Here is a 27,338-nt window from a genome sequence, read left to right as displayed (position 1 = left end):
CATATGAACAAATGTGTTCGTGAAAGTTCTTTTATCGCTCAGTTGTTAACTGAATTGCTTGAGGACAAGCAATAAGCTAAGCTTGGGCGGAGTTGATACGTCCAAAACGTATCTACTTTCCCGAACACTTTTGCTATTGTTTTGCCTCTAATTTGTGTATTTTGGATGCAACTAACACGGACTAACGCTGTTTTCAGCAGAACTGTTCTGGTGTCTCGTTTTTGTGCAGAAATCCAACTTTCAGGAAAATCCTCGGAATTTATGCAGAAGGTCCTATTTTCCCAGAATATTGGCGGAGCCAGAAGGGCAAGCCAGGTGGGGGCCCGAGGGCCCCACACACTAGGCCGGCGCGGCCTAGGAGGGGCCCGCGCGGCCCTAGTGTGTGGCGGCCTCGATCAGCCCCCGACGCCCTCCTTCGGACTACTTATTGCCTTCGACCTAAAAACGCACGGGGAGAAGTCGAAGTCACCAGAAACCCTCCAGAACGCCGCCACATCGCGAAACTCCGTCTTGGGAGCCAGAAGTCTCCGTTCTGGCACTCCGCCGGGACGGGGAATTGGAGGAGATCATCGCCATCATCACCACCGACGCCTCTTCATCAACCAGCCATGTTTCCCCCATACATGTGTGAGTAATTCCCCCGCTGTAGGCTGAAGGGGATGGTAGGCATTGGATGAGATTGGTCATGTAATAGCATAAGATTGTTAGGGCATAGTGCCTAGTGTCCGTAATTGGTACTTTGATGATATTGTTGCAACTTGTTATGCTTAATGCTTGTCACTAGGGCCCGAGTGCCATGATCTCAGATCTGAACATGTTATTGTTTCATCATGATATTCATTGTTTTATGATCTTACCTGCAAGTTGTATACACATGTCGCTGTCCGGAACCAATGGCTCCGAAGTGACAAGAATCGGGACAACCGGAGGGGATGGTAGTGATGTGAGGATCACATGTGTTCACGGAGTGTTAATGCTTTGCTCCGGTACTCTATTAAAAGGAGTACCTTAATATCTAGTAGATTCCCTTGACGCCCGGCTGCCACCGGCTGGTAGGACAAAAGATGTTGTGCAAGTTTCTAATTGCGAGCACGTACGACTATATATGGAACACATGCCTATTGATTGCTTTGTACTTGGACACCGTTTTATTATTATCTGCAAATGCCCTGCTATGATTGTTACATGAGTTTCTCTCATCCATGCAACACCCGTTATCCGTCCCCGCGCCTACAGTATTTTAATCCTGCTGTTTACTAAAATTACTACTGCTGTTTCTGTTACTCTGCTGCTGCTATTTCACTACTGTTACTGCTATAAAACTGTTACTACTGATAAACTCTTGCGAGCAAATCTGTTTCCAGGTGCAGCCGAATTGACAACTCCGCTGTTAAGGCTTTCAAGTATTCTTTGTCTCCCCTTGTGTCGAATCAATAAATTGGGTTTTACTACCCGCGAAGACTGCTGCGATCCCCTATACTTGTGGGTCATCACACCTCCAATTCTTGTTGGTTTAGTTGATGTCTATTCCACTCCATTTTCTGAAATTTTCAACAAACATTATAAAATTTGATTTGGTGACATATAATTGAGGGAAACTACTATAGGAACTTGCTAGAGTACTAATTATGCATCAAAACTATCTTCTACCACTTAGAACAAGCATGCAAGCTCACTAAACATGTTACCTACAGCAGCAAAATATTCAAGATATACTCCACCAAACAAAATTCTACTTGGATAATCGGAGGAGTCACATACCGGAGAGCAAATGTGCCAAATTTCAGACAGAAATCTGGGCTGAGCAAAGAGATCGAGAAATCAGGAGCTCTTGGGCAAAAACGCGAGTGAGAGGAACCTGGTGCGAGTTTTTTCGGGAGAGAGAAGAAAGTGGGAGGAAGAGATGATGAAGTGGGGCAAGGAGGGGCCCACACGACAGGGTGGCGCGCCCCCCCTCCTTGGCCGCGCCGGCCTGTGGGGTGCCACCCTGGGGTGCCCCACTGGTCATCCCCAGGTGTTCCCAGGTGCCTCGTCGAAAAATAGGACCATTGGTATAATTTTTGTGAAATTTTGATAACTTTGAAAAATGCACATTTCTGGGTGTCAAAATTATTATTACTGGGTAGGAAAAATTTTAAAATCTCTAATTAACTAAGGAACTTTGCAAAACAAAAATTCTACAGCAAGTAAAACAAGTGGAGGAAGAAAAAGACGTTGTTTACCTCCTCTATGCATATAAAAGGTATTTGTTAACAAGGTTGATCAAGTCTTGCCACCAAATAAATTTTACATAGCATAAGAAGAAATAAACCTCAAATCAATCATGTTACCTTGAATTGTATTGATATGGATCCAATCATAAGATTTTGATATCCCTCTTTAGGCTCATATATAGGACAATCAATAGTTCCAATTTTGATAGTCTTCACATTAGAAATGGTATTAACTCCACATAATTTATCAATCCTCTTGGGGAAATAGACGGTATGTTCTTTGTCATCGACATTGAAAGTAACCTTTCCTTTATTGCAATCAATAACAGCTCCTGCGGTGTTAAGAAAAGGTCTCCCAAGAATAATAGACATATTATCATCTTCAGGCATTTCCAACACAACAAAATCAGTTAATATCAAGCAGTGATTAGTAACTTAAACAGGAACATCTTCACATATACCAACAGGAATAGCAGTAGATTTATTAGCCATTTGCAAAGATATATCAGTAGGTATCAACTTATCTAAATAAAGTCTCTTGTAAAGAGAAAAAGGCATAACACTAACACCGGCTCCCAAATCACATAGAGCAGTTTTAACATAATTATTCTTAATAGAACAAGGAATAGTAGGTATACCTGGGTTGCCCAACTTCTTTGGAACTTTGCCATTGAAAGAGTAATTAGCAAGCATAGTGGAAATCTCCTCATTAGGTATTTTCATTTTGTTAGTGACAATATCTTTCATATACTTTGAATAAGGTGGCAATTTAATAGCATCAGTCAAAGGGATTTGCAAGAATAAAGGTTTCATCCAATCACAAAATTTATTATAGTGTTCTTCTTCCTTTGATTTTAGTTTCTTAACAGGAAAAGGCATTTGCTTTTGCACCCATGGTTCTCTTTCATTACCATGTTTCTTTGCAATAAAACATTCTTTAGTATACTTTTTATTTTTAGCATGCTTTTCAGGTTCATCTTCAACCTCTTCTTTATCAGAAGCATCATTCTTATCATTATTATTATCATTATCATGTTCATTACCACTTTCAGTTTCAACATCGGAAATAGAAATACTATTAGGATTATTAACAGGTTCAGAGGATTCTACAACCCTTTTATGTTTCTTCTTCTTTTTCTTAGAAGGAGCACTAGGTTCAATTCGTTGAGAATATTGTTCAACTCTTTTGGGATGCCCTTCAAGATATAGAGGATCCTGGGTAGAAACACCGCCTCTAGTTGTTACTTCATAAGCATGTTTCTCTTTAGAATTATTTTTTAACAAGTCATTTTGCACTTTAGTGAGTTGATCAATTTGAGTTTGAACCATTTGAAAATGTTTAACAAGCATCTTAACATCATTGGAGGTTCTCTCCACAATATCATGCAAATTGCTAATAGCTTGAGAATTTTCCATTAGATGATTCTCTACTCTCATATTAAAATTTTCTTGCTTAACAGTATAATTATCAAACTCATCTAAGCATTAAGCAGGAGGTTTTGAATACGGAATATCTTCCCTAGTAAAGCGTTGAAGAGAGTTTACCTCGATCATGGATGAAGGGGGAATTATCTCACATATATCTTCTATGGGTGGTAAATTCTTCACATCTTCGGATTTAATCCCTTTCTCCTTAAGAGATTTCTTGGCTTCCCTCATATCTTCATCATTTAATTTAATTAAACCCATCTTTTTCAATATTGGCATCGGAGTTGGTTCAGGTGTAGTCCAATCATCATGATTCCGGCCTATTTTAGCCAATAATTCTTCAGCTTCGTCTGGAGTTCTTTTCCTGAAAACACAACCAGCACAACTATCCAAATATGCTCCAGACTCAACGGTTAGTCCACTATAAAATATATCAAGTAAATCATGCTTTTCCAAATCATGTCCAGGTCGAGCTCTGATAAGAGAGCAAAATCTTGCCCATGCTTCTGGCAATTTCTCTCCATCTTCCTGGTCAAAGCTATAAATTTTCTGTAAAGCAGCATGTTGAGCACTAGCAGGAAAATATTTCCGAAAGAAAACATCAAGAAAATCACCTGGACTTTTAATAGAGCCAGGAGGCAAATTATTATACCAAGTTTTAGCATCATCCTTTAATGAGAAAGGAAAAATTTTAGCAACGAAATAAGTTCGCAACTTGACATCATCAGAAAGCAAGCTACTCATAGAGAAAAGTTCATTCATGTGTTCTACAGCACTTTCTTTTTCAGTACCACAAAAGGGTGTTTTCTCAACAATAGCTATATGAGATAGATCAAGAGAAAAATCATAATATTTATCCTTAATGCATATAGGAGATGTGGCAAATTTAGGATCAGGAGACAGCTTATGTCTAACAGTGTATTGTGCGAGAAACTTTTTAATTTTTCTTGCATCAGCAGTAGCATTGCATCTATTAATAAGATCATCATTAAGCTCCACATAATCCTCATCAGGATCATCACTAGAATAATCAACAGACTCAGGTGAATTAACAGGTGTAGCAGCATTTTCATTAGGAGTTTCAGCATTTTCAATTTGTCTAGACTTAGCAATTGTAGCATCTAGAAAAGATCCCAATGAACCACTATCATCAAGCACAGCAGAAACATCATCAATATTATGAGAGTTTTCAGATTCAGCAGAAGTACCAGCAAGTGAAGCTTGCGGTGGTGAAACAAGTTGACTTATCACAGATGGTGAATCAAGAGCAGCAGAGGTACTCAGAGTTGTACCTTTTCTTGTAGTGGATGGTAATATGGCGACTTTGGAATCGCGAGGTTTACCCATGATGGAGAATTTGCAGCGAACAATATCAATCCAAGTGAACTTCCAAATAAAGCTATGCTCCCCGACAACGGCGCCAGAAAATAGTCTTGATGACCCACAAGTATAGGGGATCGCAACAGTCTTCGCGGGAAGTATTACCCAATTTATTGATTCGACACAAGGGGAGACAAAGAATACTTGAAAGCCTTAACGGCGGAGTTGTCAATTCAGCTGCACCTGGAAACAGACTTGCTCGCAAGAGTTTATCAGTAGTAACAGTTTTATAGCAGTAGCAGTAGTGAAATAACAGCAGCAGAGTAACAAAGACAGCAGTAGTGATTATAGTAAACAGCAGGATTAAAATACTGTAGGCACAGGGATGGATGAGAGAAACTCATGTAACAATCAAGCAGGGCATTTGCAGATAATAATAAAACGGTGTCCAAGTACAAAGCAATCCATAGGCATGTGTTCCATATATAGTCGTACGTGCTCGCAATGAGAAACTTGCACAATATCTTTTGTCCTACCAGCCGGTGGCAGCCGGGCCTCTAGGGAATCTACTGGATATTAAGGTACTCCTTTTAATAAAGTACCGGAGCAAAGCATTAACACTCCGTGAACACATGTGATCCTCACATCACCGCCATCCCCTCCGGTTGTCCCGATTTCTGTCACTTCGGGGCCTTTGGTTCCGGACAGCAACATGTGTATACAACTTGCAGGTAAGATCATAAAACAATGCATATCATGATGAAATAATAACATGTTCAGATCTGAGATCATGGCACTCGGGCCCTAGTGACAAGCATTAAGCATAACAAGTTGCAACAATATCATCAAAGTACCAATTACGGACACTAGGCACTATGCCCTAACAATCTTATGCTATTACATGACCAATCTCATCCAATCCCTCCCATCCCCTTCAGCCTACAGCGGGGGAATTACTCACACATGGATGGGGGAAACATGGCTGGTCGATGGAGAGGCGTCGGTGGTGGTGATGGCGATGATCTCCTCCAATTCCCCGTCCCGGCGGAGTGCCAGAACGGAGTTTCTGGTCCCCGAGACGGAGTTTCGCGATGTGGCGGCGTACTGGAGGGTTTCTGGCGACTTCGACTTCTTGGTTCGCGTTTTTAGATCGAACCCTTTAAGTAGTCCAGAGGAGGGCGTCGGAGGCCAGCCGAGGGGGCCACACAGTAGGGCGGCGCGCCCCCCCTGGGCCGCGCCGGCCTAGTGTGTGGGGCCCTCGGGCCTCCACCTGGCTTGTCCTTCTGGCTCCGTGAGTCTTCTGGTAAAATAGGCCCTTTGGTATAAATTCCGAGGATTTTCCCGAAAGTTGAATTTCTGCACAAAAACAAGACACCAGGGCAATTCTGCTGAAAACAGCGTTAGTCCGTGTTAGTTGTATCCAAAATACACAAATTAGAGGCAAAACAATAGCAAAAGTGTTCGGGAAAGTAGATACGTTTTGGACGTATCAGTTGGTATAACTGTTTAGCCCAAGTGGCTATTGGCGCCCGCAAGTGTTTTCTTTGTTGATTCAGGTGATTGCTGAAGTTCATGCTACAAGGAATTTGTCTCAAGGTGGAGTTTGTTATATTGTGATCCAAATTCCAAGAAGAGGCTAACTTCTAACGAGCGGAGCGAGGCCCGTCAGCGGTCAAACGTATTTGTGAGCGTTTGTGTATGTACCATGTTTCATAAAAAAATTAATAAAAAAAGGAGTGACTATTAGACACTAGTTGTTTCATTATTCGAAAACAAATACATTTTGAAATAAATAAGGGGTTGACCGCTGTATAACTCAAAAATTAAAAGAAATATGAAAAAATGTATGTTTTCATTTACATCATCGTTTTAATTTACATCGGACAAGCTGTGAAATTTTTGCATCAAGAGTGGGCCGAAAAATATATTTGCACAATCCTGCATTTAGCTTTTGTTATATTGTGATCCAAATTTCAAAAAGAGGCTAACTTCAGACCCGCTTCGCTCGGCCCGTCGCCCCCCGCGGTAGGGATTGTTGCCACCGTCTATATATTTTCCCTGTAAGCCGCCGCTAGGGTTTGGTCGCATCATTGTACACCCACGACGTTTGTAAACACCACCGAAATTGTGAAGTTTTGCTGGCTGGCGCCCGTGGTTTTTCCCTTGTGTGTTGCAAGGGTTTTCCACGTTAAAATCTCGTGTCCCTACGATATTTTATTTTTCGTTCTTCGTTTATTGTGCATCTCGACTATAACAGCTTTTATGATATGTGATGAATTAGTTACCTAAAGAAAACCAATGTCAATCGGGATGACCATGTGAGCACCCATTGCTGGTGGAATAATTGTGAGCGACATGCACAAGGTGGCCACCAAGGAATTGGTCCAAACAACGGAAAGGGCCCTGCATATAAGTTCCCTTTGTCAAAACATTTTAGAAAAAACATACCTGAAATTGTTCGATATCACACTTCCAATAAGGCTATTTGCCAGGACCACCTCATCACTTCAGTTGAGTGGGGCATCATAAAATTTGGCTCAAATGCCAGACTTTAGTTGAGTGGGGCAGCAATGGTAATATTCAAGTGCGCTTTAGTCAACTATAAGGAAAAATATTGAGTGCTTCAATACATCAGTATGTTCAGACCAATAATCAACTATAAGGAAAAAAATATTTGTGGTCGAACTGCACTACAGAATAAACTCAATACATAGCTATTTGTTGACCAATTGGACTAGAATACCAGCTATAAATTCATGCGAAGTCAAACAGTTTTCTCATAAGGACCATACTAAAAAATAGTTTGGACCATGAATAAGAGAATACATCACTTATGTTGTTGAGTAACATATTGTACTAGGTATAGGTTTCCGTGTTTTGTCAGGGTTGTACCTGTAATTGTACATGTGTCCTCCTATATATACATGAGCAGCCGACCCTATTGATGCTGTGCAATCTCCAATAACTCTTCTACATGGTATCAGAGGCCCCTCAAGTCCTGACCTAGCCGCCGCCCTCTCCCGCGGCGTCTCCTTCGGCCGCCTCTTCATCGCACGCCTCGCCGCCCGCCTCGCCGCCCGTAGCTGCGCCCCCTGAGCCCATGCTCACCCGCGCACGTGCGGGCGTGCGGCGGCCGTCTACACGCTATCCCGCCGACCAGTACGTCTGCATGGCGTCCGCGTCCGCCGCGTCTGCCTTCTGGGCCAGCGGCAAAAGTGTCCTGCCGCATGATGGCGGAGTACCTCCTAGCCGCCCACCCGGTCACCAGGCCGGTCCAACCGGCCCCACGACCAGCCTAGCCGGCCCAGAATCCGGTCGAACCGGCTATACAACCGGCCGGCCCGGTCAAAACAGGCCATCCAGGGGCCTCCGCCCCTCGCCCGGTCGGCCGCCCGGTCAAACCGGACCATTGGCCGGCCCGCCCGGCCACCAGGCCGGTCCAACCGGCTCCACGACCGGACCGGCACCTGCTGATGCGTCCACCTCCGCTCTATCACCGGTGCCCACCTCGGCTCGCGCCGCCTTGCGTGACCCGCATTGGCGCGCTGCCATGCAGGAGGAGTACGATGCGCTGCAGCGTAACCGGACCTGGGAGCTGGTTCCCCGGCCCCCTCGCGCCAACGTCATCACCGGCAAATGGGTCTTCAAGCACAAGCTTGGCACCGATGGTAATCTCGAGCGCTACAAGGCGCGCTGGATCGTGCGCGGCTTTCAGCAACGCGCCGGTGTCGACTTCACGAATATGTTCGACCCGGTTGTCAAACCGGGCACGATCCGCACGGTGTTGGACCTTGCCGGCTCTCGCGTGTGGCCGGTGCATCAGATGGATGTCTCCAACGCCTTCCTTCGTGGCCATCTGTCGGAGCAGGTGTACTGCCAGCAGCCCATCGGCTTCGTCAACGCCGAGCGCCCTGATGACGTGTGTTTCCTCTCTCGGTCCTTGTATGGACTGAAGCAGGCGCCCCACGTCTGGTACCAGCGCATCGCCGGCTTCATGCATCAGTTTGGTTTCCGCTCCACACGTTCCGATGTGTCGCTGTTCGTCTACCGGACCGGCAACGACATGGCCTACCTGCTGCTCTACGTCGACGACATCATCTTGACGGCCTCCACTGCTGGTCTTCTTCGACAGCTCACCGACAGTCTTCGCGCTGAGTTCGCGTTGAAGGATCTCGGACCGCTCCACTACTTCCTCGGCATCGAGGTTGTCCGGCGTGCGGACGGGTTCTTCCTTCATCAGCGGAAGTATTCCCACGAGCTCTTCGAGCGTGCAGGGATGCTTAACTGCAACCCTGCCCTGACTCCTGTCGACACGAAGGCCAAGCTCTCAGCCAGTGATGGGTCGCTGGCCTCCGACGCGCCGTTCTACCGCTCCATCGTCGGTGCCCTCCAGTACTTGACGTTGACACGTCCGGAGCTCCAGTATGCTGTGCAGCAGGTGTGCTTGCGTATGCATGCCCCTCGGGATGCTCATTGGGCTGCGGTGAAGCGGATTCTTGATACGCGTACAGCACGCGTCCGTTGGGAACCCCAAGAGGAAGGTGTGATGCGTACAGCGGCAAGTTTTCCCTCAGTAAGAAACCAAGGTTTATCGAGCCAGTAGGAGCCAAGAAGCACGTTGAAGGTTGATGGCAGCGGGATGTAGTGCGGCGCAACACCAGGGATTCCGGCGCCAAAGTGGAACCTGCACAACACAACCAAAGTACTTTGCCCTAACGTAACAGTGAGGTTGTCAATCTCACCGGCTTGCTGTAACAAAGGATTAGATGTATAGTGTGGATGATGATGTTTGCAGAAAACAGTAAAGAACAATTGCAGTAGATTGTATTTCAGATGTAAATAATAGGACCGGGGTCCACAGTTCACTAGAGGTGTCTCTCCCATAAGAATTAGCATGTTGGGTGAACAAATTACAGTTGGGCAATTGACAAATAATGAAGGCATGACAATGCACATACATGATATGAAGAGTATTGTGAGATTTAATTGGGCATTACGACAAAGTACATAGACCGCTATCCAGCATGCATCTATGCCTAAAAAGTCCACCTTCAGGTTATCATCCGAACCCCTTCCAGTATTAAGTTGTAAACAACAGACAACTGCATTAAGTATGGTGTGTAATGTAACCGACAACTACATCCTCGGACATAGCATCGATGTTTTATCCCTAGTGGCAACAGCACATCCACAACCTTAGAACTTTCTGTCACTATCCCAGATTTAATGGAGGCATGAACCCACTATCGAGCATAAATACTCCCTCTTGGAGTTACAAGAAAAAACTTGGCCAGAGCCTCTACTAGCAACGGAGAGCATGCAAGATCATAAACAACACATGATAGATTGATAATCAACATAACATAGCATTCACTATCCATCGGATCCCAACAAACACAACATATAGTATTACAGATAGATGATCTTGATCATGTTAGGCAGCTCACAAGATCCGACAATGATAGCACAATGAGGAGAAGACAACCATCTAGCTACTGCTATGGACCCATAGTCCAGGGGTGAACTACTCACACATCACTCCGGAGGTGACCATGGCGGTGTAGAGTCCTCCGGGAGATGATTCCCCTCTCCGGCAGGGTGCCGGAGGCGATCTCCTGAATCCCCCGAGATGGGATTGGCGGCGGCGACGTCTCTGGAAGGTTTTCCGTATCGTGGCTCTCAGTACTGGGGGTTTCGCGACGAAGGCTATTTGTAGGCGGAAGGGCAGGTCAAGGGGCGTCACGAGGGGCCCACACAGTAGGCCGGCGCGGCCAGGGATTGGGCCGCGCCGCCCTATTGTGTGGCCACCTCGTGGCCCCACTTCGTCTCCTCTTCGGTCTTCTGGAAGCTTCGTGGAAAAATAGGCCCCTGGGCGTTGATTTCGTCCAATTCCGAGAATATTTCCTTACTAGGATTTCTGAAACCAAAAACAGCAGAAAACAAAGAATCGGCTCTTCGGCATCTTGTTAATAGGTTAGTGTCGGAAAATGCATAAATATGACATAAAGTATGCATAAAACATGTAGGTATCATCAATAAAGTAGCATGGAACATAAGAAATTATCGATACGTTGGAGACGTATCAGCATCCCCAAGCTTAGTTCCTACTCGTCCCGAGTAGGTAAACGATAACAAAGATAATTTCTGGAGTGACATGCCATCATAATCTTGATCATACTATTGTAAGCATATGTAATGAATGCAGCGATCCAAGACAATGGTAAAGACAATGAGTAAACAACTGAATCATATAGCAAAGACTTTTCATGAATAGTACTTTCAAGACAAGCATCAATAAGTCTTGCATAAGAGTTAACTCATAAAGCAATAAATTCATAGTAAAGGTATTGAAGCAACACAAAGGAAGATTAAGTTTCAGCGGTTGCTTTCAACTTGTAATATGTGTATCTCATGGATAGGTGTCAACATAAAGTAGTATGATGAATGCAAATATGCAAGTATGTAAGAATCAATGCACAGTTAACACAAGTGTTTGCTTCTTGAGGTGGGAGGAAATAGGTAAACTGACTCAACATAAAAGTAAAAGAAAGGTCCTACAAAGAGGAAAGCATCGATTGCTATATTTGTGCTAGAGCTTTTATTTTGAAAACAAGAAACAATTTTGTCAACGGTAGTAATAAAGCATATGTGTTATGTAAATTATATCCTACAAGCTGCAAGCCTCATCCATAGTATACCAATAGTGCCCGCACCTTGTCCTAATTAGCTCGGATTACCTGGATTATCAGCGCAATACATATGTTTTAACCAAGTGTCACAAAGGGGTACCTCTATGCCGCCTGTACAAAGGTCTAAGGAGAAAGCTCGCATTGGATTTCTTGCTTTTGATTATTCTCAACTTAGACATCCATACCGGGACAACATAGACAACAGATAATGGACTCCTCTTTAATGCTTAAGCATTCAAGAACAATTAATTTTCTCATTAGAGATTTGAGGATTGTTGTCCAAAACTGAAACTTCCACCATGATTCATGGCTTTAGTTAGCGGCCCAATGTTCTTCTCTAACAGTATGCATGCTCAAACCTTTCAACTCATGGTAAGTCACCCTTACTTCAGACAAGACGAACATGCATAGCAACTCACATGATATTCAACAAAGAGTAGTTGATGGTGAAGGAGATATGCCCTAGAGGCAATAATAAAGTGGTTATTATTTATATCTTTATGTTTATGATAAATGTTTATATATCATGCTATAATTGTATTAACCGAAACATTAGTACATGTGTGATATGTAGACAAACAAAGAGTCCCTAGTATGCCTCTTAAACTAGCTTGTTGATTAATGGATGATTAGTTTCATAATCATGAACATTGGATGTTATTAATAACAAGGTTATATCATTGTATGAATGATGTAATGGACACACCCAATTAAGCGTAGCATAAGATCTCGTCATTAAGTTATTTGCTATAAGCTTTCCATACATAGTTACCTAGTCCTTATGACCATGAGATCATGTAAATCACTTATACCGGAAAGGTACTTTGATTACACCAAACGCCACTGCGTAAATGGGTGGTTATAAAGGTGGGATTAAGTATCCGGAAAGTATGAGTTGAGGCATATGGATCAACAGTGGGATTTGTCCATCCCGATGACGGATAGATATACTCTGGGCCCTCTCGGTGGAATGTCGTCTAATGTCTTGCAAGCATATGAATAAGTTCATAAGAGACCACATACCACGGTACAAGTAAAGAGTACTTGTCAGGAGACGAGGTTGAACAAGGTATAGAGTGATACCGAAGATCAAACCTCGGACAAGTAAAATATCGCGTGACAAAGGGAATTGGTATCGTATGTGAATGGTTCATTCGATCACTAAAGTCATCGTTGAATATGTGGGAGCCATTATGGATCTCCAGATCCCGCTATTGGTTATTGGTCGGAGTGAGTACTCAACCATGTCCGCATAGTTCACGAACCGTAGGGTGACACACTTAAAGTTGGATGTTGAAATGGTAGAACTTGAATATGGAATGGAGTTCGAATATTTGTTCGGAGTCCCTGATGAGATCCCGGACATCACGAGGAGTTCCGGAATGGTCCGGAGAATAAGATTCATATATAGGATGTCATTTTATGTGATTTAAAATGATTCGGAAGGTTCTATGAAAGGTTCTAGAAGGTTCTAGAAAAGTCCGGAAGAAACCACCAAGGAAGGCGGAGTCCCGGTGGGACTCCACCTCCCATGGCCGGCCAAACCTAAGGGGGAGGAGTCCCAAGTGGACTCCCCAAGGGGGGTCGGCCACCCCCTCCCAAGGAAGGTGGAACTCCCACCTCTAGTGGGAGTCCTAGCTTGGGTAGGTTTCATGAGTTATGGAAGGTTTTGGTTTGGGGTCTTATTCGAAGACTTGTAGACCAACTCTTGGGTGTTCCACCTATATAATGAGGGCCAAGGGGAGGGGGCCGGCCACCCCAACACCACAAGGTGGCCGCACCCCTAGAGTGGCCGGCGCCCCCCTCTCCCCAAACACTACTAGGAAAAGGCCTAGCCGTAAGACTGCCATCAGTGGCGCACCATGGCTGCCGTGCGCCACTACTACTTAGCAGTGGCGCACCACAAAACGGTGGGCCACTGTTACAAAAGTAGTAGTGGCGCACCTTGATTCTGGTGCGCCATAAGTAAGTGGTGACAGGAGGCCAGATCCTCCCCCAACCTAGTAGTGGCGCACGTCTATGGGGTGCGCCACTGCTACATTCCTTACCTATGGCGCACGTTGTAGAGGTGCGCCACTGCTAGGAGGTGTCCAGAGACCATTTAGAGATGATAGGCTTAGCAATGGCGCACTGCTGTGGTGCGCCACTGCTACATAGGTTACCTATGGCGCATGTCATTAGGTGCGCCACTGCTAGGGGGTGGCCATAGCCCCTTTTTAGAGATGAGAGGCGTAGCGCACCACTTAGTAGTGCGCCATTGCTATGTCTTAGCTTAATAGGTAAGTGATGGTGAAGCTTTCTTAGCTTAATACCCTACTCAATCTCAACTTTTTACCTCATCCAACACTCTAGGTCTCGCCGTATCGGTAACTTTGTTGGTTTTATGCTTTGTGTGTGACCGGTTCCGATCGTCTTGCACACACACATATGTGCGCGCGCGAAAATCGTCTCGATCACGTGCATGTGTGTTGTATGCGAAGCCTCCACATGTGTTGTATATGCAAAGCCTCCGATCCACACATGTGTTGCATGTGTTTGTTTGCAGGGATTTGAAATGCAAAGGTCACCGCGAAATATGAGCCATGGGTACTAGCTTCCCAAGTGGACCAATGCTTCTTCATTACCGACCCGCAAAAGCCCAGCCGTGTTATCGTGAGGAGAGGCAAAAGGAGCATCATCGGAATGGATGGAGCCGCCAACGAGCTAGACTTTGACCAGTATGGCGATCCGAAGATGGAAGATGACGACGACGATGATGAAGAACCATACACAACAAGAAGAAGCAGGACCACCCTACCTAAAGGCCGTCCATTCAAGAGAAGAAGTCTAGGAGTTCCGGGGCTAAATTATTCAACCGCGAGAAAGAAGGGCAAGAAGATTGTGAAAAGATAATTATGTATCATTTTCTTGTATGAATAACGGATGTCATATTGTTAATCTACACATTGTACCGATCAAAATAGACATATAATTTATATTTTTGGATATTTTATAGATTCTATAGTATTTTAACTATTCTACATAATTATAATTATTTATGCCTTTTATTTTGGTGTATTATGCTATTTATTATAGTGTTAAATCAATTTAATAAAAAAGTGAAAAAATTGGGGCCGCCGAGTTCGAACCCGGCTAGCCAGGGTAAACCGAACAGAGAGGGGGAGCAAGCCCGCTGCGGTACAATTCGGATCTTGTCAAGCTGTAGGTGCCGCGAGCCTTTTGACCTAAACCTAAAGAGGCGGTGGCGCACCCCGAGAGGTGCGCTATTGCTAAGCCTCGTAGTGGCGCACCCTAGAGGTGCGCTATTGCTAAGGAGTCGGGGACTTAGCCAAATCCCGACCATCTTCTTCTCCCCATCCCCATTCAAACATTCCCCAATCCCCGCCGGCGCCCCCTCTCGATCTCGATCTCGCCCCCATTCACCGGACCCTCTCCCCCTCGAATCCCCGCCGGCGACCACCTCTCCCACCGCCGGCGCCCCATCCTCTGCCTCGTCGCTCCCCAGGCTGCACACCGTGGAGCAGGAGTAGGAGAAGCGCACGCCGCCTGCGACCTCGTCCTCGATCTCACCGCCGAGGAGCCGCACGCCCTCGACCTCTGACGCCGCCTGCGACCTCGTCCTCGACCTCACCGCGGAGGAGCCGCACGCCCTCGACCTCTGACGCCGCCTGCGACCTCGTCCTCGACCTCACCGCGGAGGAGCCTTCGACCGCTGACGCCACACGCCTTCCGTTGCGCATCCTTCCCAGGTAGCCGCCGTGCTCCTCCCCTCCTCCTCCTCTGCTAGGTTGATCCAATTCGTTTGCTACAAATCGACATATATTGTATGCCCAACAGCGAAAACCGGCTCATTTAGAAAACAATTGCCGCGAGATGTCCTTGCCCTTTGAGCTGTTTATTACTAGGAGGTTGCATGGTTGCGGTTTGGTATTTTCGGGGCAATGTCGGCTGAACTGAATGATGTATGTGTAGTACGGAAAGCTGTTTAACTGGTCTATTGCAAGCTGTTGAACTATTGAATAGTGTGTTGCTTAGTGTAAGAGCTGAGCTCAGAAACCTAGGAAGTAGTGTGATCTTTAAGTGTTCCACGGTCTGATCAACTAAACTACCAAGTTCATATTGTAGACAGAGAAGGATGGTGTTTCTGTGTGTTGCCCCTGACCATCTCTTTACTTTTATGAGTCCGCTTGACACATCAGTCCAATGTATGAGTTAGCACAGATCTCTGTTTCATGGATGTAATGCTCTATGTTAGCTTATGATTATCACTAAAATTTGAGGCAATCTACTGCAAATGAAAAAGGAAAATGCTTTTTTTGGCCTCACCTTTGATTATCATTTGCCAACTAATCACTGAATATATTTTTGGTAACAAGGGACATAGTTCCTTAGTGCTGCAGTCGCAACTAAAAAGGAATTTAAACCAACTGCACTTCTTATGGACACCACATTCAAGCTTGTCAATTTTTTGGCAGGTGTCCTTGTTTGTTCTGCCAGACTATAGGCCTCCTGTTGCTGCATGTGCTATGAACTCCACAGTACCATGAACAAGCTTACTGAATTTTTATTTTTAGCATCAGGTTTCCTTTTGATTTTCTCTGTTTGAACTCCACAGTACCATGAACAAGCTTACTGAATTTTTATTTTTATGTTTTTCAAGGCAGAGTTGAGCACCTGACCGCCGCCCTCGCATCTTCCTCGACCCGGAGCAACAACTCACCTCTCGGAGACTCCACGCGACTCACGGTGAGCTTGATGCTGCTTGCTACTGCCGCTAGCTGCTTGCTGCTGCTGCTTGCTAGCTGCTTGCTGCTTGCTGCTGCTGCTAGCTAGCTGCTGCTGCTAGCTAGCTGCTACTGCTTGCTAGCTGCTTGCTGTTGCTGCTAGAGTTGCTGCTTGCTGCTACTGCTAGCTGTAGCTGCTTTGCTAGCTGCTTGCTGCTGCTGCTAGTTGCTGCTTGCTGCTTGTTGCTGCTAGGTGTATATGGAGGAACAATTGTATATGTGCCATGGTGCTCAGCTGGTGGATTGTTTTGCATGTCTATATGGTGTCATATTCTTGTGCAGGGATCGACAGAGTTGCCCATTATCGCCGAAATGTTGATTCATTTCCGTTTCGGCGAAAATGGGGCACTCATATGTCCATAAATTAGCATAGGTCATGCCCAATTTTTCCGTGAAATCTTGCGCTAATTTTATGCATTTTTTCCTACTTAGTTCGAACATGGCCAACAACGAAGAGGCCGGCGGCAGCGGCAGCAAGCCGTTCTGGATGCTAACCGATGAAATTGAGGTGATGGAGTCACAACCTCGCCGCGACGACGGCGAGGATGATGGCCCCGATCCAGAGTACCGAGCGGACGATGCCGCCGAGGATGACACCAGTGATGGTGCCGCCGAGGATGACACCACGGATGGTGCCACCGAGGATGACACCGGCGCACCGAAGAAGCTACGGAGGGAGCGTCGCCCGAATGTGCTCAGCACCGTGAAGCAAGCATTCACCGAAGTGAACGCCACTGGGCATCCAACGGTGCCGCCTGATTTAGTCAAAGGGTACTCTGCCCAACTCGGGTGCATCCTCCGGAGCACGGTCTCGATCAACACCGAGAACCTCAGGCATCCTGACCGAGCGAATTTGCGCACCCTCCTCTTCAAGAAGCTACACGAACGATACGAGTTCCCGGTGGACTGCTCAGAAAAGCGTCTCATGCGGAACAAAGTGCACAATGCCGCCCTCACGAAGATGAGCACCGCCCTCGCTAGTTGGAGGACCCGAGTGAAGAAAATGATTAATAATGGTGAGAGTTACGAGAAGATCAAGGAGTCAAATCCCTCGATCACCGAGCAAGACTACGCTGATTTCAAGATCAAGTGCGAGAGCGAGTCAACGTCGGATTCTAGTCAGTGGGGGAAGGACATGCGAAAACTGAACTTAGGCACCCACAAACTTGGTCCTGGCGGTTTTAGGGTCGCGCAACCGAAATGGGACGCCGCGGATGAGGAGCGTGTGAAGAACGGCCTCGAGCCCCTCCTCCCGCAATACACAAACAAGCAAACCAGGAACTTTCTCCTGGCCCGGTACCGTATTGACCCGAAAACAAAGGAGCTCACCACCACTCCGGATGTGAAGGAGTTTGAGGCTCTTCTGGTAAGGAATGCACCCGCTTAATTAGCTCCTTTATGGTTGCATTCTTATTGTTGAATCCAAATTTCTAAATGGTTCATGCATGTTCCTCCCGTAGGCTAAGGAGATCGAAAGTGAAAAGGAAGCTAGTAGCGGCGCGGGGTCCACGAGCTCCTCGCAGTGTGCCCCTTGGGACAACCCTTTAAATAGGGCGTTGAATGCCCACAAGAAGAGGGATCCATTGAGTAAGCCGACGTCGGCTGGTCGTGTGGTCGGCGAAGGATGCTCTATGAAATGGTCAGAATACTATAAGTCGGGGAAAAAGGAGAGAAAGGCCACCATCGATGAGAAGGAGGTCGCACAGCTCAAGGCACAAGTTGCGCAGATCCCGACATTGGTCGAGGAGCAAGTGCGGCAACAAGTGCAACAAATCGTGGAGACCCAACGAGAGGGACGCAAAGACAGCAAGTGGAGGACCAAGTGGGCACGACGCTTAGCTCCCTCATCCCTACCTTGGTTGCCGGTCTGGACGCGTGGTATGAGGGAGGAAAAAAGGGGCCTCCCCCGGTTCCCAGTTTCACGGGCAGCAACTCCCACAGCGTGGAGCCATCGGTGAGTCCGCAGGCGGCAACAATGGTGTCTCCGGCGGCGCCAACATTGGTGGCTCCGGCGGCGCCAACCTTGGTGGCTCCCGCGGCGCCAACCGTGGTGGCTCCCGCGGCGCCAACCTTGGTGTCTCCCGCGGCGCCATTACTTCAGCTCAATGCACCCGTCGCTGCGGATAATACGCCGCCCGGCACCGCGCCAACAAGCGGCCACTCCATCAGTTGCACGCCCGCCGCCGGCGGTGCCTCGACCTTAGCCGAGCTGGACGCCATCACGGTAACCAACCCTTGGCCAATGACTTCCATATATATCCTTGCCTTTGACTAGCTAGCCATCCCTAACGCCCTACATGTTTTCCGCAGAGCTCCGCCGTCGACGTCCCATGCACTCTCCTGCAGTTTGTGAACGGCGAGTTGATCGATGTTGCCAAGGCCAAAATTGTTCAACCGAGCAACCGTCGATTACACGGTAAACCCATGCAACCCGACGTGTATAGGATTCAAGCTGGTTCGGGTGCTTAGCGGCTACGACGACGTGCTACCTCCCTTTCAACCCCATGGTGCCGACGAAGATGAGGTCCTTACCCTCCAGCATTGCTTCAATTGGTCCATGGTTTGGCCAAAGAGCAGTATCCGTTTGGGGCGAGGACACCACCCCACAGATAGCACCCCAGCCCGTGCCGGTGCCAAGCCATGGCAAGACCACCCCAACGGTGCCGCAATCAGCTGATGTGGACATGCGGATGGCACGGGATCCGAACGAGGACAGTACGTTCGCCAACCTGGACTGCAACTTCGATTTTGGGGTGATGGACTACGATCTCAGTAGCCAACCCTCTCAAGCTGCCGCCGAGGGGAAAACCTATTGCAACAAGCGGCGCCTATTCTGTTCTCAGGAGACGCCTCCAGCTGCCGATTTCACCGAGACTCAGCCGATAGCCGAGGTGAGAAGTGTTATCAGTCCTAACACACTGAAGAAGGCTTGCGAAGAGGAGAATGCAGTCCCAGTAAAAATGAAGCCGAAGGGACGGAAAAGAAAGAAGAAGGATGACAAGTCTGCCAGCCAGCCGTTACCTATCCGTGCTCAGGACGGGCCACCAGTGCCCAAGAATATAGAGGCGAGGGTGCATGTGTCGGGTGAGCGGATGCTAGTTCAAAGATTGTACGATGCTGCACCCGGTCCTATGCGATATCTGGTTGACGGTGTTATGTTTATGGAGGAGCGGCGTCTCAGGGAGAAAGATAATAGATACCCAGTGTATGTTGCCAAGGTGCCCTCGGGCCATGGCTTTGTCGATAGTGGCTTCGCGGAGAATATCTTCCTGCGGTATGATGACATCTTCGCCATGCTGAATAGTTATCCGCTGCACTACACCTTCATTCGCCTATACTCGCTCAGCAAGGCGATGCGGATCATTAGAAACAAGATCCCGGACATCGCGATAGCCGACCCCTTCTACATGCGTGCCGTCCACTTGGCCACCGCCGGAGACCGGGCAGTCGCGAGTGGATACCTCAAAGACTTCTTTCTAGCGAACCAGAAGAAGTGTAACATCCTCCTGCCTGTATTTCCCGAGTAAGTCACCCCGGCCCTCACCGTACCGTTCTTAACTCGTGATTTTTTTAGATTTCAATCGTCATGTTCTTAAACATTATGTGTTCTACGAAGAGACAAAACCTGCACACTCATCTCCATAACCCCGAAGCATTCCGTGGCCACATACCTCGATGCGGACGGTAAGTCAACCACGGACTACACGAATGTCAAGGCCGTACTTGATGATGCTCTCAATGGCTACGTCAAAGCGAAAGGCAACATGCAGAGGCCAAATGTTAGGTACGGGAAGCATGTGTTCAAGCACCAAACAAAGTTTCCCTGCGTCAAGAAGCCGCCTTCTAGTAACAAGGATGCCTACTACGCCCTCTATCACATGGATAAGTTCATACGGGACCAGCAGCAGCTTATGCTACCTGAGCATCTCGTAGAGGCGGGCCAACAAATTGGCGCGGGTCCCTGACGACGGCATCAAGCAAGACTTCTTCCGCATCCAAGTAGAGATTTGTGAAATCATCCATCAAGATGTCGTTAGAAGCGCGGGGGAGTTCTTCGCCGGCTATCAGCCGTCAAACAGTGACATAGACACAAAGCTCCAAATGCAGGGTGACGACTACCGCTCATGGATGTGCTTGAAGAAAGGCGGCGGTTTTATCCACGCTCCGAGAAAGTCTTGATGTGCGAGCCTAGTTATGTAGTTGTGAACTAAAGACGAGCTTCGTTGTAATAAACTTTATCCAGCACTTTACTTGCTATTAATTACTAGTTCGGCTATGTTTGTGAACTTATATATATGGCTCTGTCGTTTTCCGCACTTGATTTGGTCGTTAATTTTGTTTGCATATGCCGATGATTAGAATGGTTGGTCACTTGTACACTTGGGGGTGGAGCGAGCGAGCCTGGTGTGATAGCACAAATATCCATGTCTTGTGCATCCTACCTGGCCTCGCTCACTCCATCCTTTGAATGTTAAAATTTGTTTTGACCTACAATGTATGAGGCATTCCATTTAGTTCATAGTAGCTACTTATCTCTTGTTTGAGTTGGCACTTCTTAATTGCATTTGGCCAATGATTAGAATGTTCGGTCAACTGTACACTCCGGGGTGTCGCTAGTGAGCCTGGTGTGATGGCACAAATATCAATCTCTTGTGCATCCTACCTGGCCTCACTAACGCCATCCCGGGATGTTCATATTTGTTTCGATCGACAAAGTATGAGGCCCTTGTCATTCTTCCATTTGCTTTCGTATTTTAAAATGCCGATGATTAGAATGTTTGGTCACTTGTACACTTGGGGGAGGGGCTAGTGAACCTGGTGCGATGACACAAGTATCAATCTCTTGTGCATCCTACTTGGTTTCACTTACCCCTTCTCTAAATGTTAATATTTGTTCCGACCAACAAAATATGAGGCATTCCATTTAGTTCATAATAGCTACTTGTCTCTTATTTGAGTTGGCACTTCTTAACTGCATTGGCCTTTCTTCCATTTTAGTGCCAATGATTAGAATGTTTGGTCAACTGTACACTCCGGGGTGACGCCAGTGAGCCTGGTGTGATGGCACAAATATCAATCTCTTGTGCATCCTACCTGGCCTCACTGACGCCATCCCGGGATGTTCATATTTGTTCCGACCAACAATGTATGAGGCATGCCTTTTAGTTCATACTACTTGGATCGTTTTTGAGTTTGCTCTTATTCGTTGCAAACATCTATGAGCGCGTGCACTAATGTTTCTTTAGCTTGTGCATATGTACGCAGATATGACGTGGTATGTCGTGTACAAGGGCAATGTTCCCGGAGTCTACAACGACTGGGAGGAGTGTCGGAGACAGGTTCACCGTTTTAGCGGTAACAGCTACAAAGGGTACACCACTAGAGCGGAGGCCGAAGATAGATACGCACGCTATTTGGCGGGAGAGAGGAGGGAGCGGAGGAGGAACCGGATGAAGACGACTATTATCGGGATGGTGCTAGTAGTGACTCTAGCTCTCTTCTATGTGATTGTACTTTAGATGATCGATCTTGTGTAACCACTAGCTCATTTGCGACTTTGTAACCCCGTAACTTGCATTGTAACCTCGTAACTTCTCTAATGTGAAATCTTGTGAATCATGTGGGGCTAATGTGAAGAATTATGTATGGATAAGTTGTGATGTTGTTTATATGTGTTATGTATCCTGTATTGTGCTATTGTACTGTGATATACAACCTGTATAAATACCTGTCAGGATACAAAAAAAAAATTCGAAATTCGTAGCAGTGGCGCACTAGTGGCCCATCAGTGGCGCACGTCCACTAAGTAACGATGGCGCAGCTGCGCTGGATCCGATGGCGCACCGCCTGTGATCCCCCTCCGAGCCTAACGGTGGCGCACCGGGAACCTCAGCGGTGGCGCACGGCACTGGAGACAGCGGTGGCGCACGTCCACACGCAGCGGTGGCGCACCGCCTCGCTGAAACAGTGGCGCACGCAAAACGCAGTAGCGATGGCGCACCTCGTCTAGACAGTGGTGGCGCACTGCCCTTGACCAACAGTGGCGCACCACTTTGGAGTAATAGTGGCGCACTGCTGGACATGTCAATGGCGCACCACGCAGTGCGCCACTGGTATCCAGGCTAGTAGTGGCGCACCCCTAGTGCGCCACTACTAGGAGTTAGCAGTGGCGTGATAGCAGTGGCGCACTAGTGGTGCGCCACTGAAGGCTATATGTGGTGCGCCACTGATTGCCTTTTTCCTAGTAGTGAAACCCTAGCCGCCCCGCTCCTCCTTCTCTCCCGCACGCTTAGCGAAGCTCCGCCGGAGTTCTCCACCGCCACCGACACCACGCCGTCGTGCTGTCGGATTCAAGAGGAGCTACTACTTCCGCTGCCCGCTGGAACGGGGAGGTGGACGTCGTCTTCATCAACAACCGAACGTGTGACCGAGTACGGAGGTGCTGCCCGTTCGTGGCGCCGGAGGGATCATGATCAAGATCTTCTACGCGCTTTTGCAAGCGGCAAGTGAACGTCTACCGCAGCAACAAGAGCCTCATCTTGTAGGCTTTGGAATCTCTTCAAGGGTGAGACTCGATAATCCCCTCGTTGCTACCGTCTTCTAGATTGCATCTTGGCTTGGATTGCGTGTTCGCGGTAGGAAATTTTTTGTTTTCTATGCAACGTTATCCTACAGTGGTATCAGAGCCGTGTCTATGCATAGATGGTTGCACGAGTAGAACACAATGGTTTTGTGGGCGTTGATGCTCTTGTTATCTTTAGTTTGAGTACTTTGCATCTTTGTGGCATAGTGGGATGAAGCAGCTCGGACTAACTTTACATGACCGCGTTCATGAGACTTGTTCCTCGTTCGACATGCAACTTGTATTGCATAAGAGGCTTTGCGGGTGTCTGTCTCTCCTACTATAGTGAAGATTCAATTTACTCTTCTATTGAAAACATTAATATCAACGTTGTGGTTCATGTTCGTAGGTAGATTAGATCTCTATCGAAAACCCTAAACCACGTAAAATATGCAAACCAAATTAGAGACGTCTAACTTGTTTTTGCAGGGTTTGGTGATGTGATATGGCCATAATGTGATGATGAATATGTTTGAGATGATCATTATTGTATTGTGGCAACCGGCAAGAGCCTTATCGTTGTCTTTAAATTTCATGTTGAGTAGTATTTCAAAGTAGTTGTAATAGTTGCTACATGGAGGACAATCATGAAGACGGCGCCATTGACCTTGACGCTACGCCGACGATGATGGAGATCATGTCCGTGCTTTGGAGATGAAGATCAAAGGCGCAAAGACAAAAGGGCCATATCATATCACATATGAACTGCATGTGATGTTAATCCTTTTATGCATCTTATTTTGCTTAGATCGCGACAGTAGCATTATAAGATGATCCCTCACTAAAATCTCAAGATAATAAAGTGTTCATCCTTAGTAGCACCGTTGCCAAGACTTGTCGTTTCGAAGCATCTCGTGATGATCGGGTGTGATAGAATCAACAAGTGCATACAAGGGGTGCAAGACAGTTTTGCACATGCAGATACTAAGGTGGCCTTGACGAGCCTAGCATGTACAGACATGGTCTCGGAACACGTGATACCGAAAGGTAGAGCATGAATCATACGGTTGATATGATGAACACTTTGAGTGTTCGCCATTGAAATCACACCTTGTCTCGTGATGATCGGACTTAGGTGCGGTGGATTTGGTTCGTGTGATCACTAAGACAATGCGAGGGATATTGTTTTGAGTGGGAGTTCACCGAGATTTTTAATTATGTTGAATTAAAATTTGAACTCAATTTGTCATAAACTTAGTCTAAACTTTTGCAAATATATGTTGTAGAGATGGCGTCCCCAATCAATTTTAACCAGTTCCTAGAGAAAGAAAAACTTAAGAGCAATGGTAGCAACTTCACCGACTGGTTCCGTCATGTGAGGATTTTCCTCTCTGGCGGAAATCTGCAATATGTGCTTGATGCACCGCTAGGTGACCCTCCTGCAGAAACTGAAACCGATGAAGTAAAAGCTGTTTACGAGACTCGGAAAACTCGGTACTCTCAAGTTCAGTGTGCCATCCTGTGCAGTCTAGAATCCGATCTTCAAAAACGTTTTGAGCACCACGATCCTCATGAGTTGATGAAAGAGCTGAAAGCTATTTTTGAGACTCATGCGGCCGTGGAGTGCTATGAAACATCGAAACATTTCTTCAGCTGTATGATGGAAGAAGGTAGCTCCATTAGTGAGCACATGCTCGCCATGACCGGGCATGCGAAGAAACTCAGTGACTTGGGAATAGTGATTCCTAACAGACTGGGGATTAATCGTGTCCTTCAATCACTGCCACCAAGTTACAAGAAGTTTGTGATGAACTACAATATGCAGAACATGAACAAGGAGTTACCTGAACTTTTTGGCATGCTAAAAGCTGCTGAGATTGAGATCAAGAAAGAGCACCAAGTGTTGATGGTCAACAAGACCACCAGTTTCAAGAAACAGGGCAAGTCTAAGGGAAAATTCAAGAAGGGTGGCAAGAAAGCTGCCACGCCTCCTATGAAACCTAAGAACGGCCCTAAGCCTGATGCTGAGTGCTATTACTACAAGGAGAAGGGACACTGGAAGCGTAATTGCTCCAAGTATCTGGCTGATCTGAAGAGCGGCCTTGTCAAGAGAGAAGAAAGAAGGTATATCTGATATACATGTTATAGATGTTTATCTCACTGGTTCTCGTTCTAGTACCTGGGTATTTGATACTGGTTCGGTTGCTCATATATGTAACTCGAAACAGGAACCAAAGAATAAACGAATACTACTGAAAGATGAAGTGACGATGCGCATTGGAAACGGATCCAAAGTCGATGTGATCGCTGTCGGCACACTTCCTCTACATCTACCTTCGGGATTAGTTTTAAGCCTAAATAATTGTTATTTTGTACCCGCGTTGAGCATGAACATTATATCTGGATCTTGTTTAATGCAAGATGGTTATTCATTCAAGTCTGAGAATAATGGTTGTTCTATTTCTATGAATAATATCTTTTATGGTCGAGCACCAGAAAAGAATGGCTTATTTCTGTTAGATCTTGATAGTAGTGATACGCATATACATAACATTGATGCTAAGCGAATTAAATTGAATGATAATTCTACTTATATGTGGTACTGTATTCTTGGTCATATTGGAGTGAAACGCATGAAGAAACTCCATACCGATGGATTACTTGAATCACTTGACTTTGAGTCACTTGATAGATGCGAAGCATGTCTAATGGGAAAAATGACTAAGACTCCATTTTCTGGTATGATGGAGCGAGCTACTGACTTATTGGAAATCATACATACCGATGTGTGCGGACCAATGAGTGTAGCATCGCGCGGTGGTTATCGTTATGTTCTAACCTTCATAGATGATCTGAGTAGATATGGGTATATCTATTTCATGAAACATAAATCCGAAACTTTCGAGAAGTTTAAGGAATTCCAAAGTGAAGTAGAAAATCAACGTAACAAGAAGATTAAATTTCTACGATCTGATCGTGGAGGTGAATATCTGAGTTATGAGTTTGGCATGCATTTAAAGAAATGCGGAATACTTTCACAATTGACACCGCCGGGAACACCACAACGAAATGGTGTATCCGAACGTCGTAATCGAACTCTCTTAGATATGGTTCGTTCTATGATGTCTCTTACTGATTTGCCGTTATCATTTTGGAGTTATGCATTAGAGACAGCCGCATTCACTTTAAATAGAGCACCATCAAAATCCGTAGAAACGACACCGTATGAATTATGGTTTAATAAGAAACCTAAGCTGTCGTTCCTTAAAGTTTGGGGTTGCGAAGCCTATGTAAAGACGTTACAACTGGACAAGCTAGAACCCAAAGCGGAGAAATGCGTCTTCATAGGATACCCTAAGGAAACTATAGGGTATACTTTCTATCACAGATCCGAAGGCAAAATCTTTGTTGCTAAGAACGGAACCTTTCTTGAGAAAGAATTTCTCACTAAAGAAGTGACTGGAAGAAAAGTAGAACTCGATGAGATTGATGAATCTATACTCGTTGATCAGAGTAGCGCAGTACCGGAAACTGTACCTGTACCGCCTACACCGGCAACAGAGGAAGCTAATGATAATGATCATGAAACTTCGAACGAGGAAACTACTGAACCTCGCAGATCGACAAGGGAACGTGCCACTCCTGATTTGTATGATCCTTGTCTAAATGTCATGATTGTGGATAACAATGATGAGGACCCTGCGACGTATGAAGAAGCGATGATGAGCCCAGATTCCAACAAATGGCAAGAAGCCATGAAATCCGAAATGGGATCCATGTATGATAACAAAGTATGGACTTTGGTAGACTTACCTGATAGCCGAAAGGCTGTCGAGAATAAATGGATCTTCAAGAGAAAAACAGATGCTGATGGTAATATTACTGTCTATAAAGCTCGATTTGTTGCAAAGGGTTTCCGACAAATTCAAGGAGTTGACTACGATGAGACTTTCTCACCTGTAGCGAAGCTAAAATCTGTGAGGATTTTGTTAGCAATAGCTGCATTTTTCGATTATGAGATTTGGCAGATGGATGTCAAAACGGCGTTCCTTAATGGAGACATTGAGGAAGAGTTGTATATGGTACAACCCAAAGGTTTTGTCGATCCTAAAAATGCTGGCAATGTATGCAAACTTCAGCGTTCAATCTATGGACTGAAGCAAGCATCAAGAAGTTTGAACCGACGCTTTGATAAGGTGATCAAAGACTTCGGGTTTATAAAGTGTCATGGAGAGGCCTGTATTTACAAGAAAGTGAGTGGGAGCTCTGTAGCATTCCTAATATTATATGTAGATGACATATTATTGATCGGGAATGATATAGAACTATTAAGCAGTGTAAA

The sequence above is a fragment of the Lolium perenne genome, chromosome 7 (genome assembly GCF_019359855.2).
Source record: "Lolium perenne isolate Kyuss_39 chromosome 7, Kyuss_2.0, whole genome shotgun sequence".
Taxonomy (NCBI): domain Eukaryota; kingdom Viridiplantae; phylum Streptophyta; class Magnoliopsida; order Poales; family Poaceae; genus Lolium; species Lolium perenne.
The sequence above is the reverse complement of the archived record's forward strand: the minus strand, read 5'-3'. Positions refer to the sequence as shown.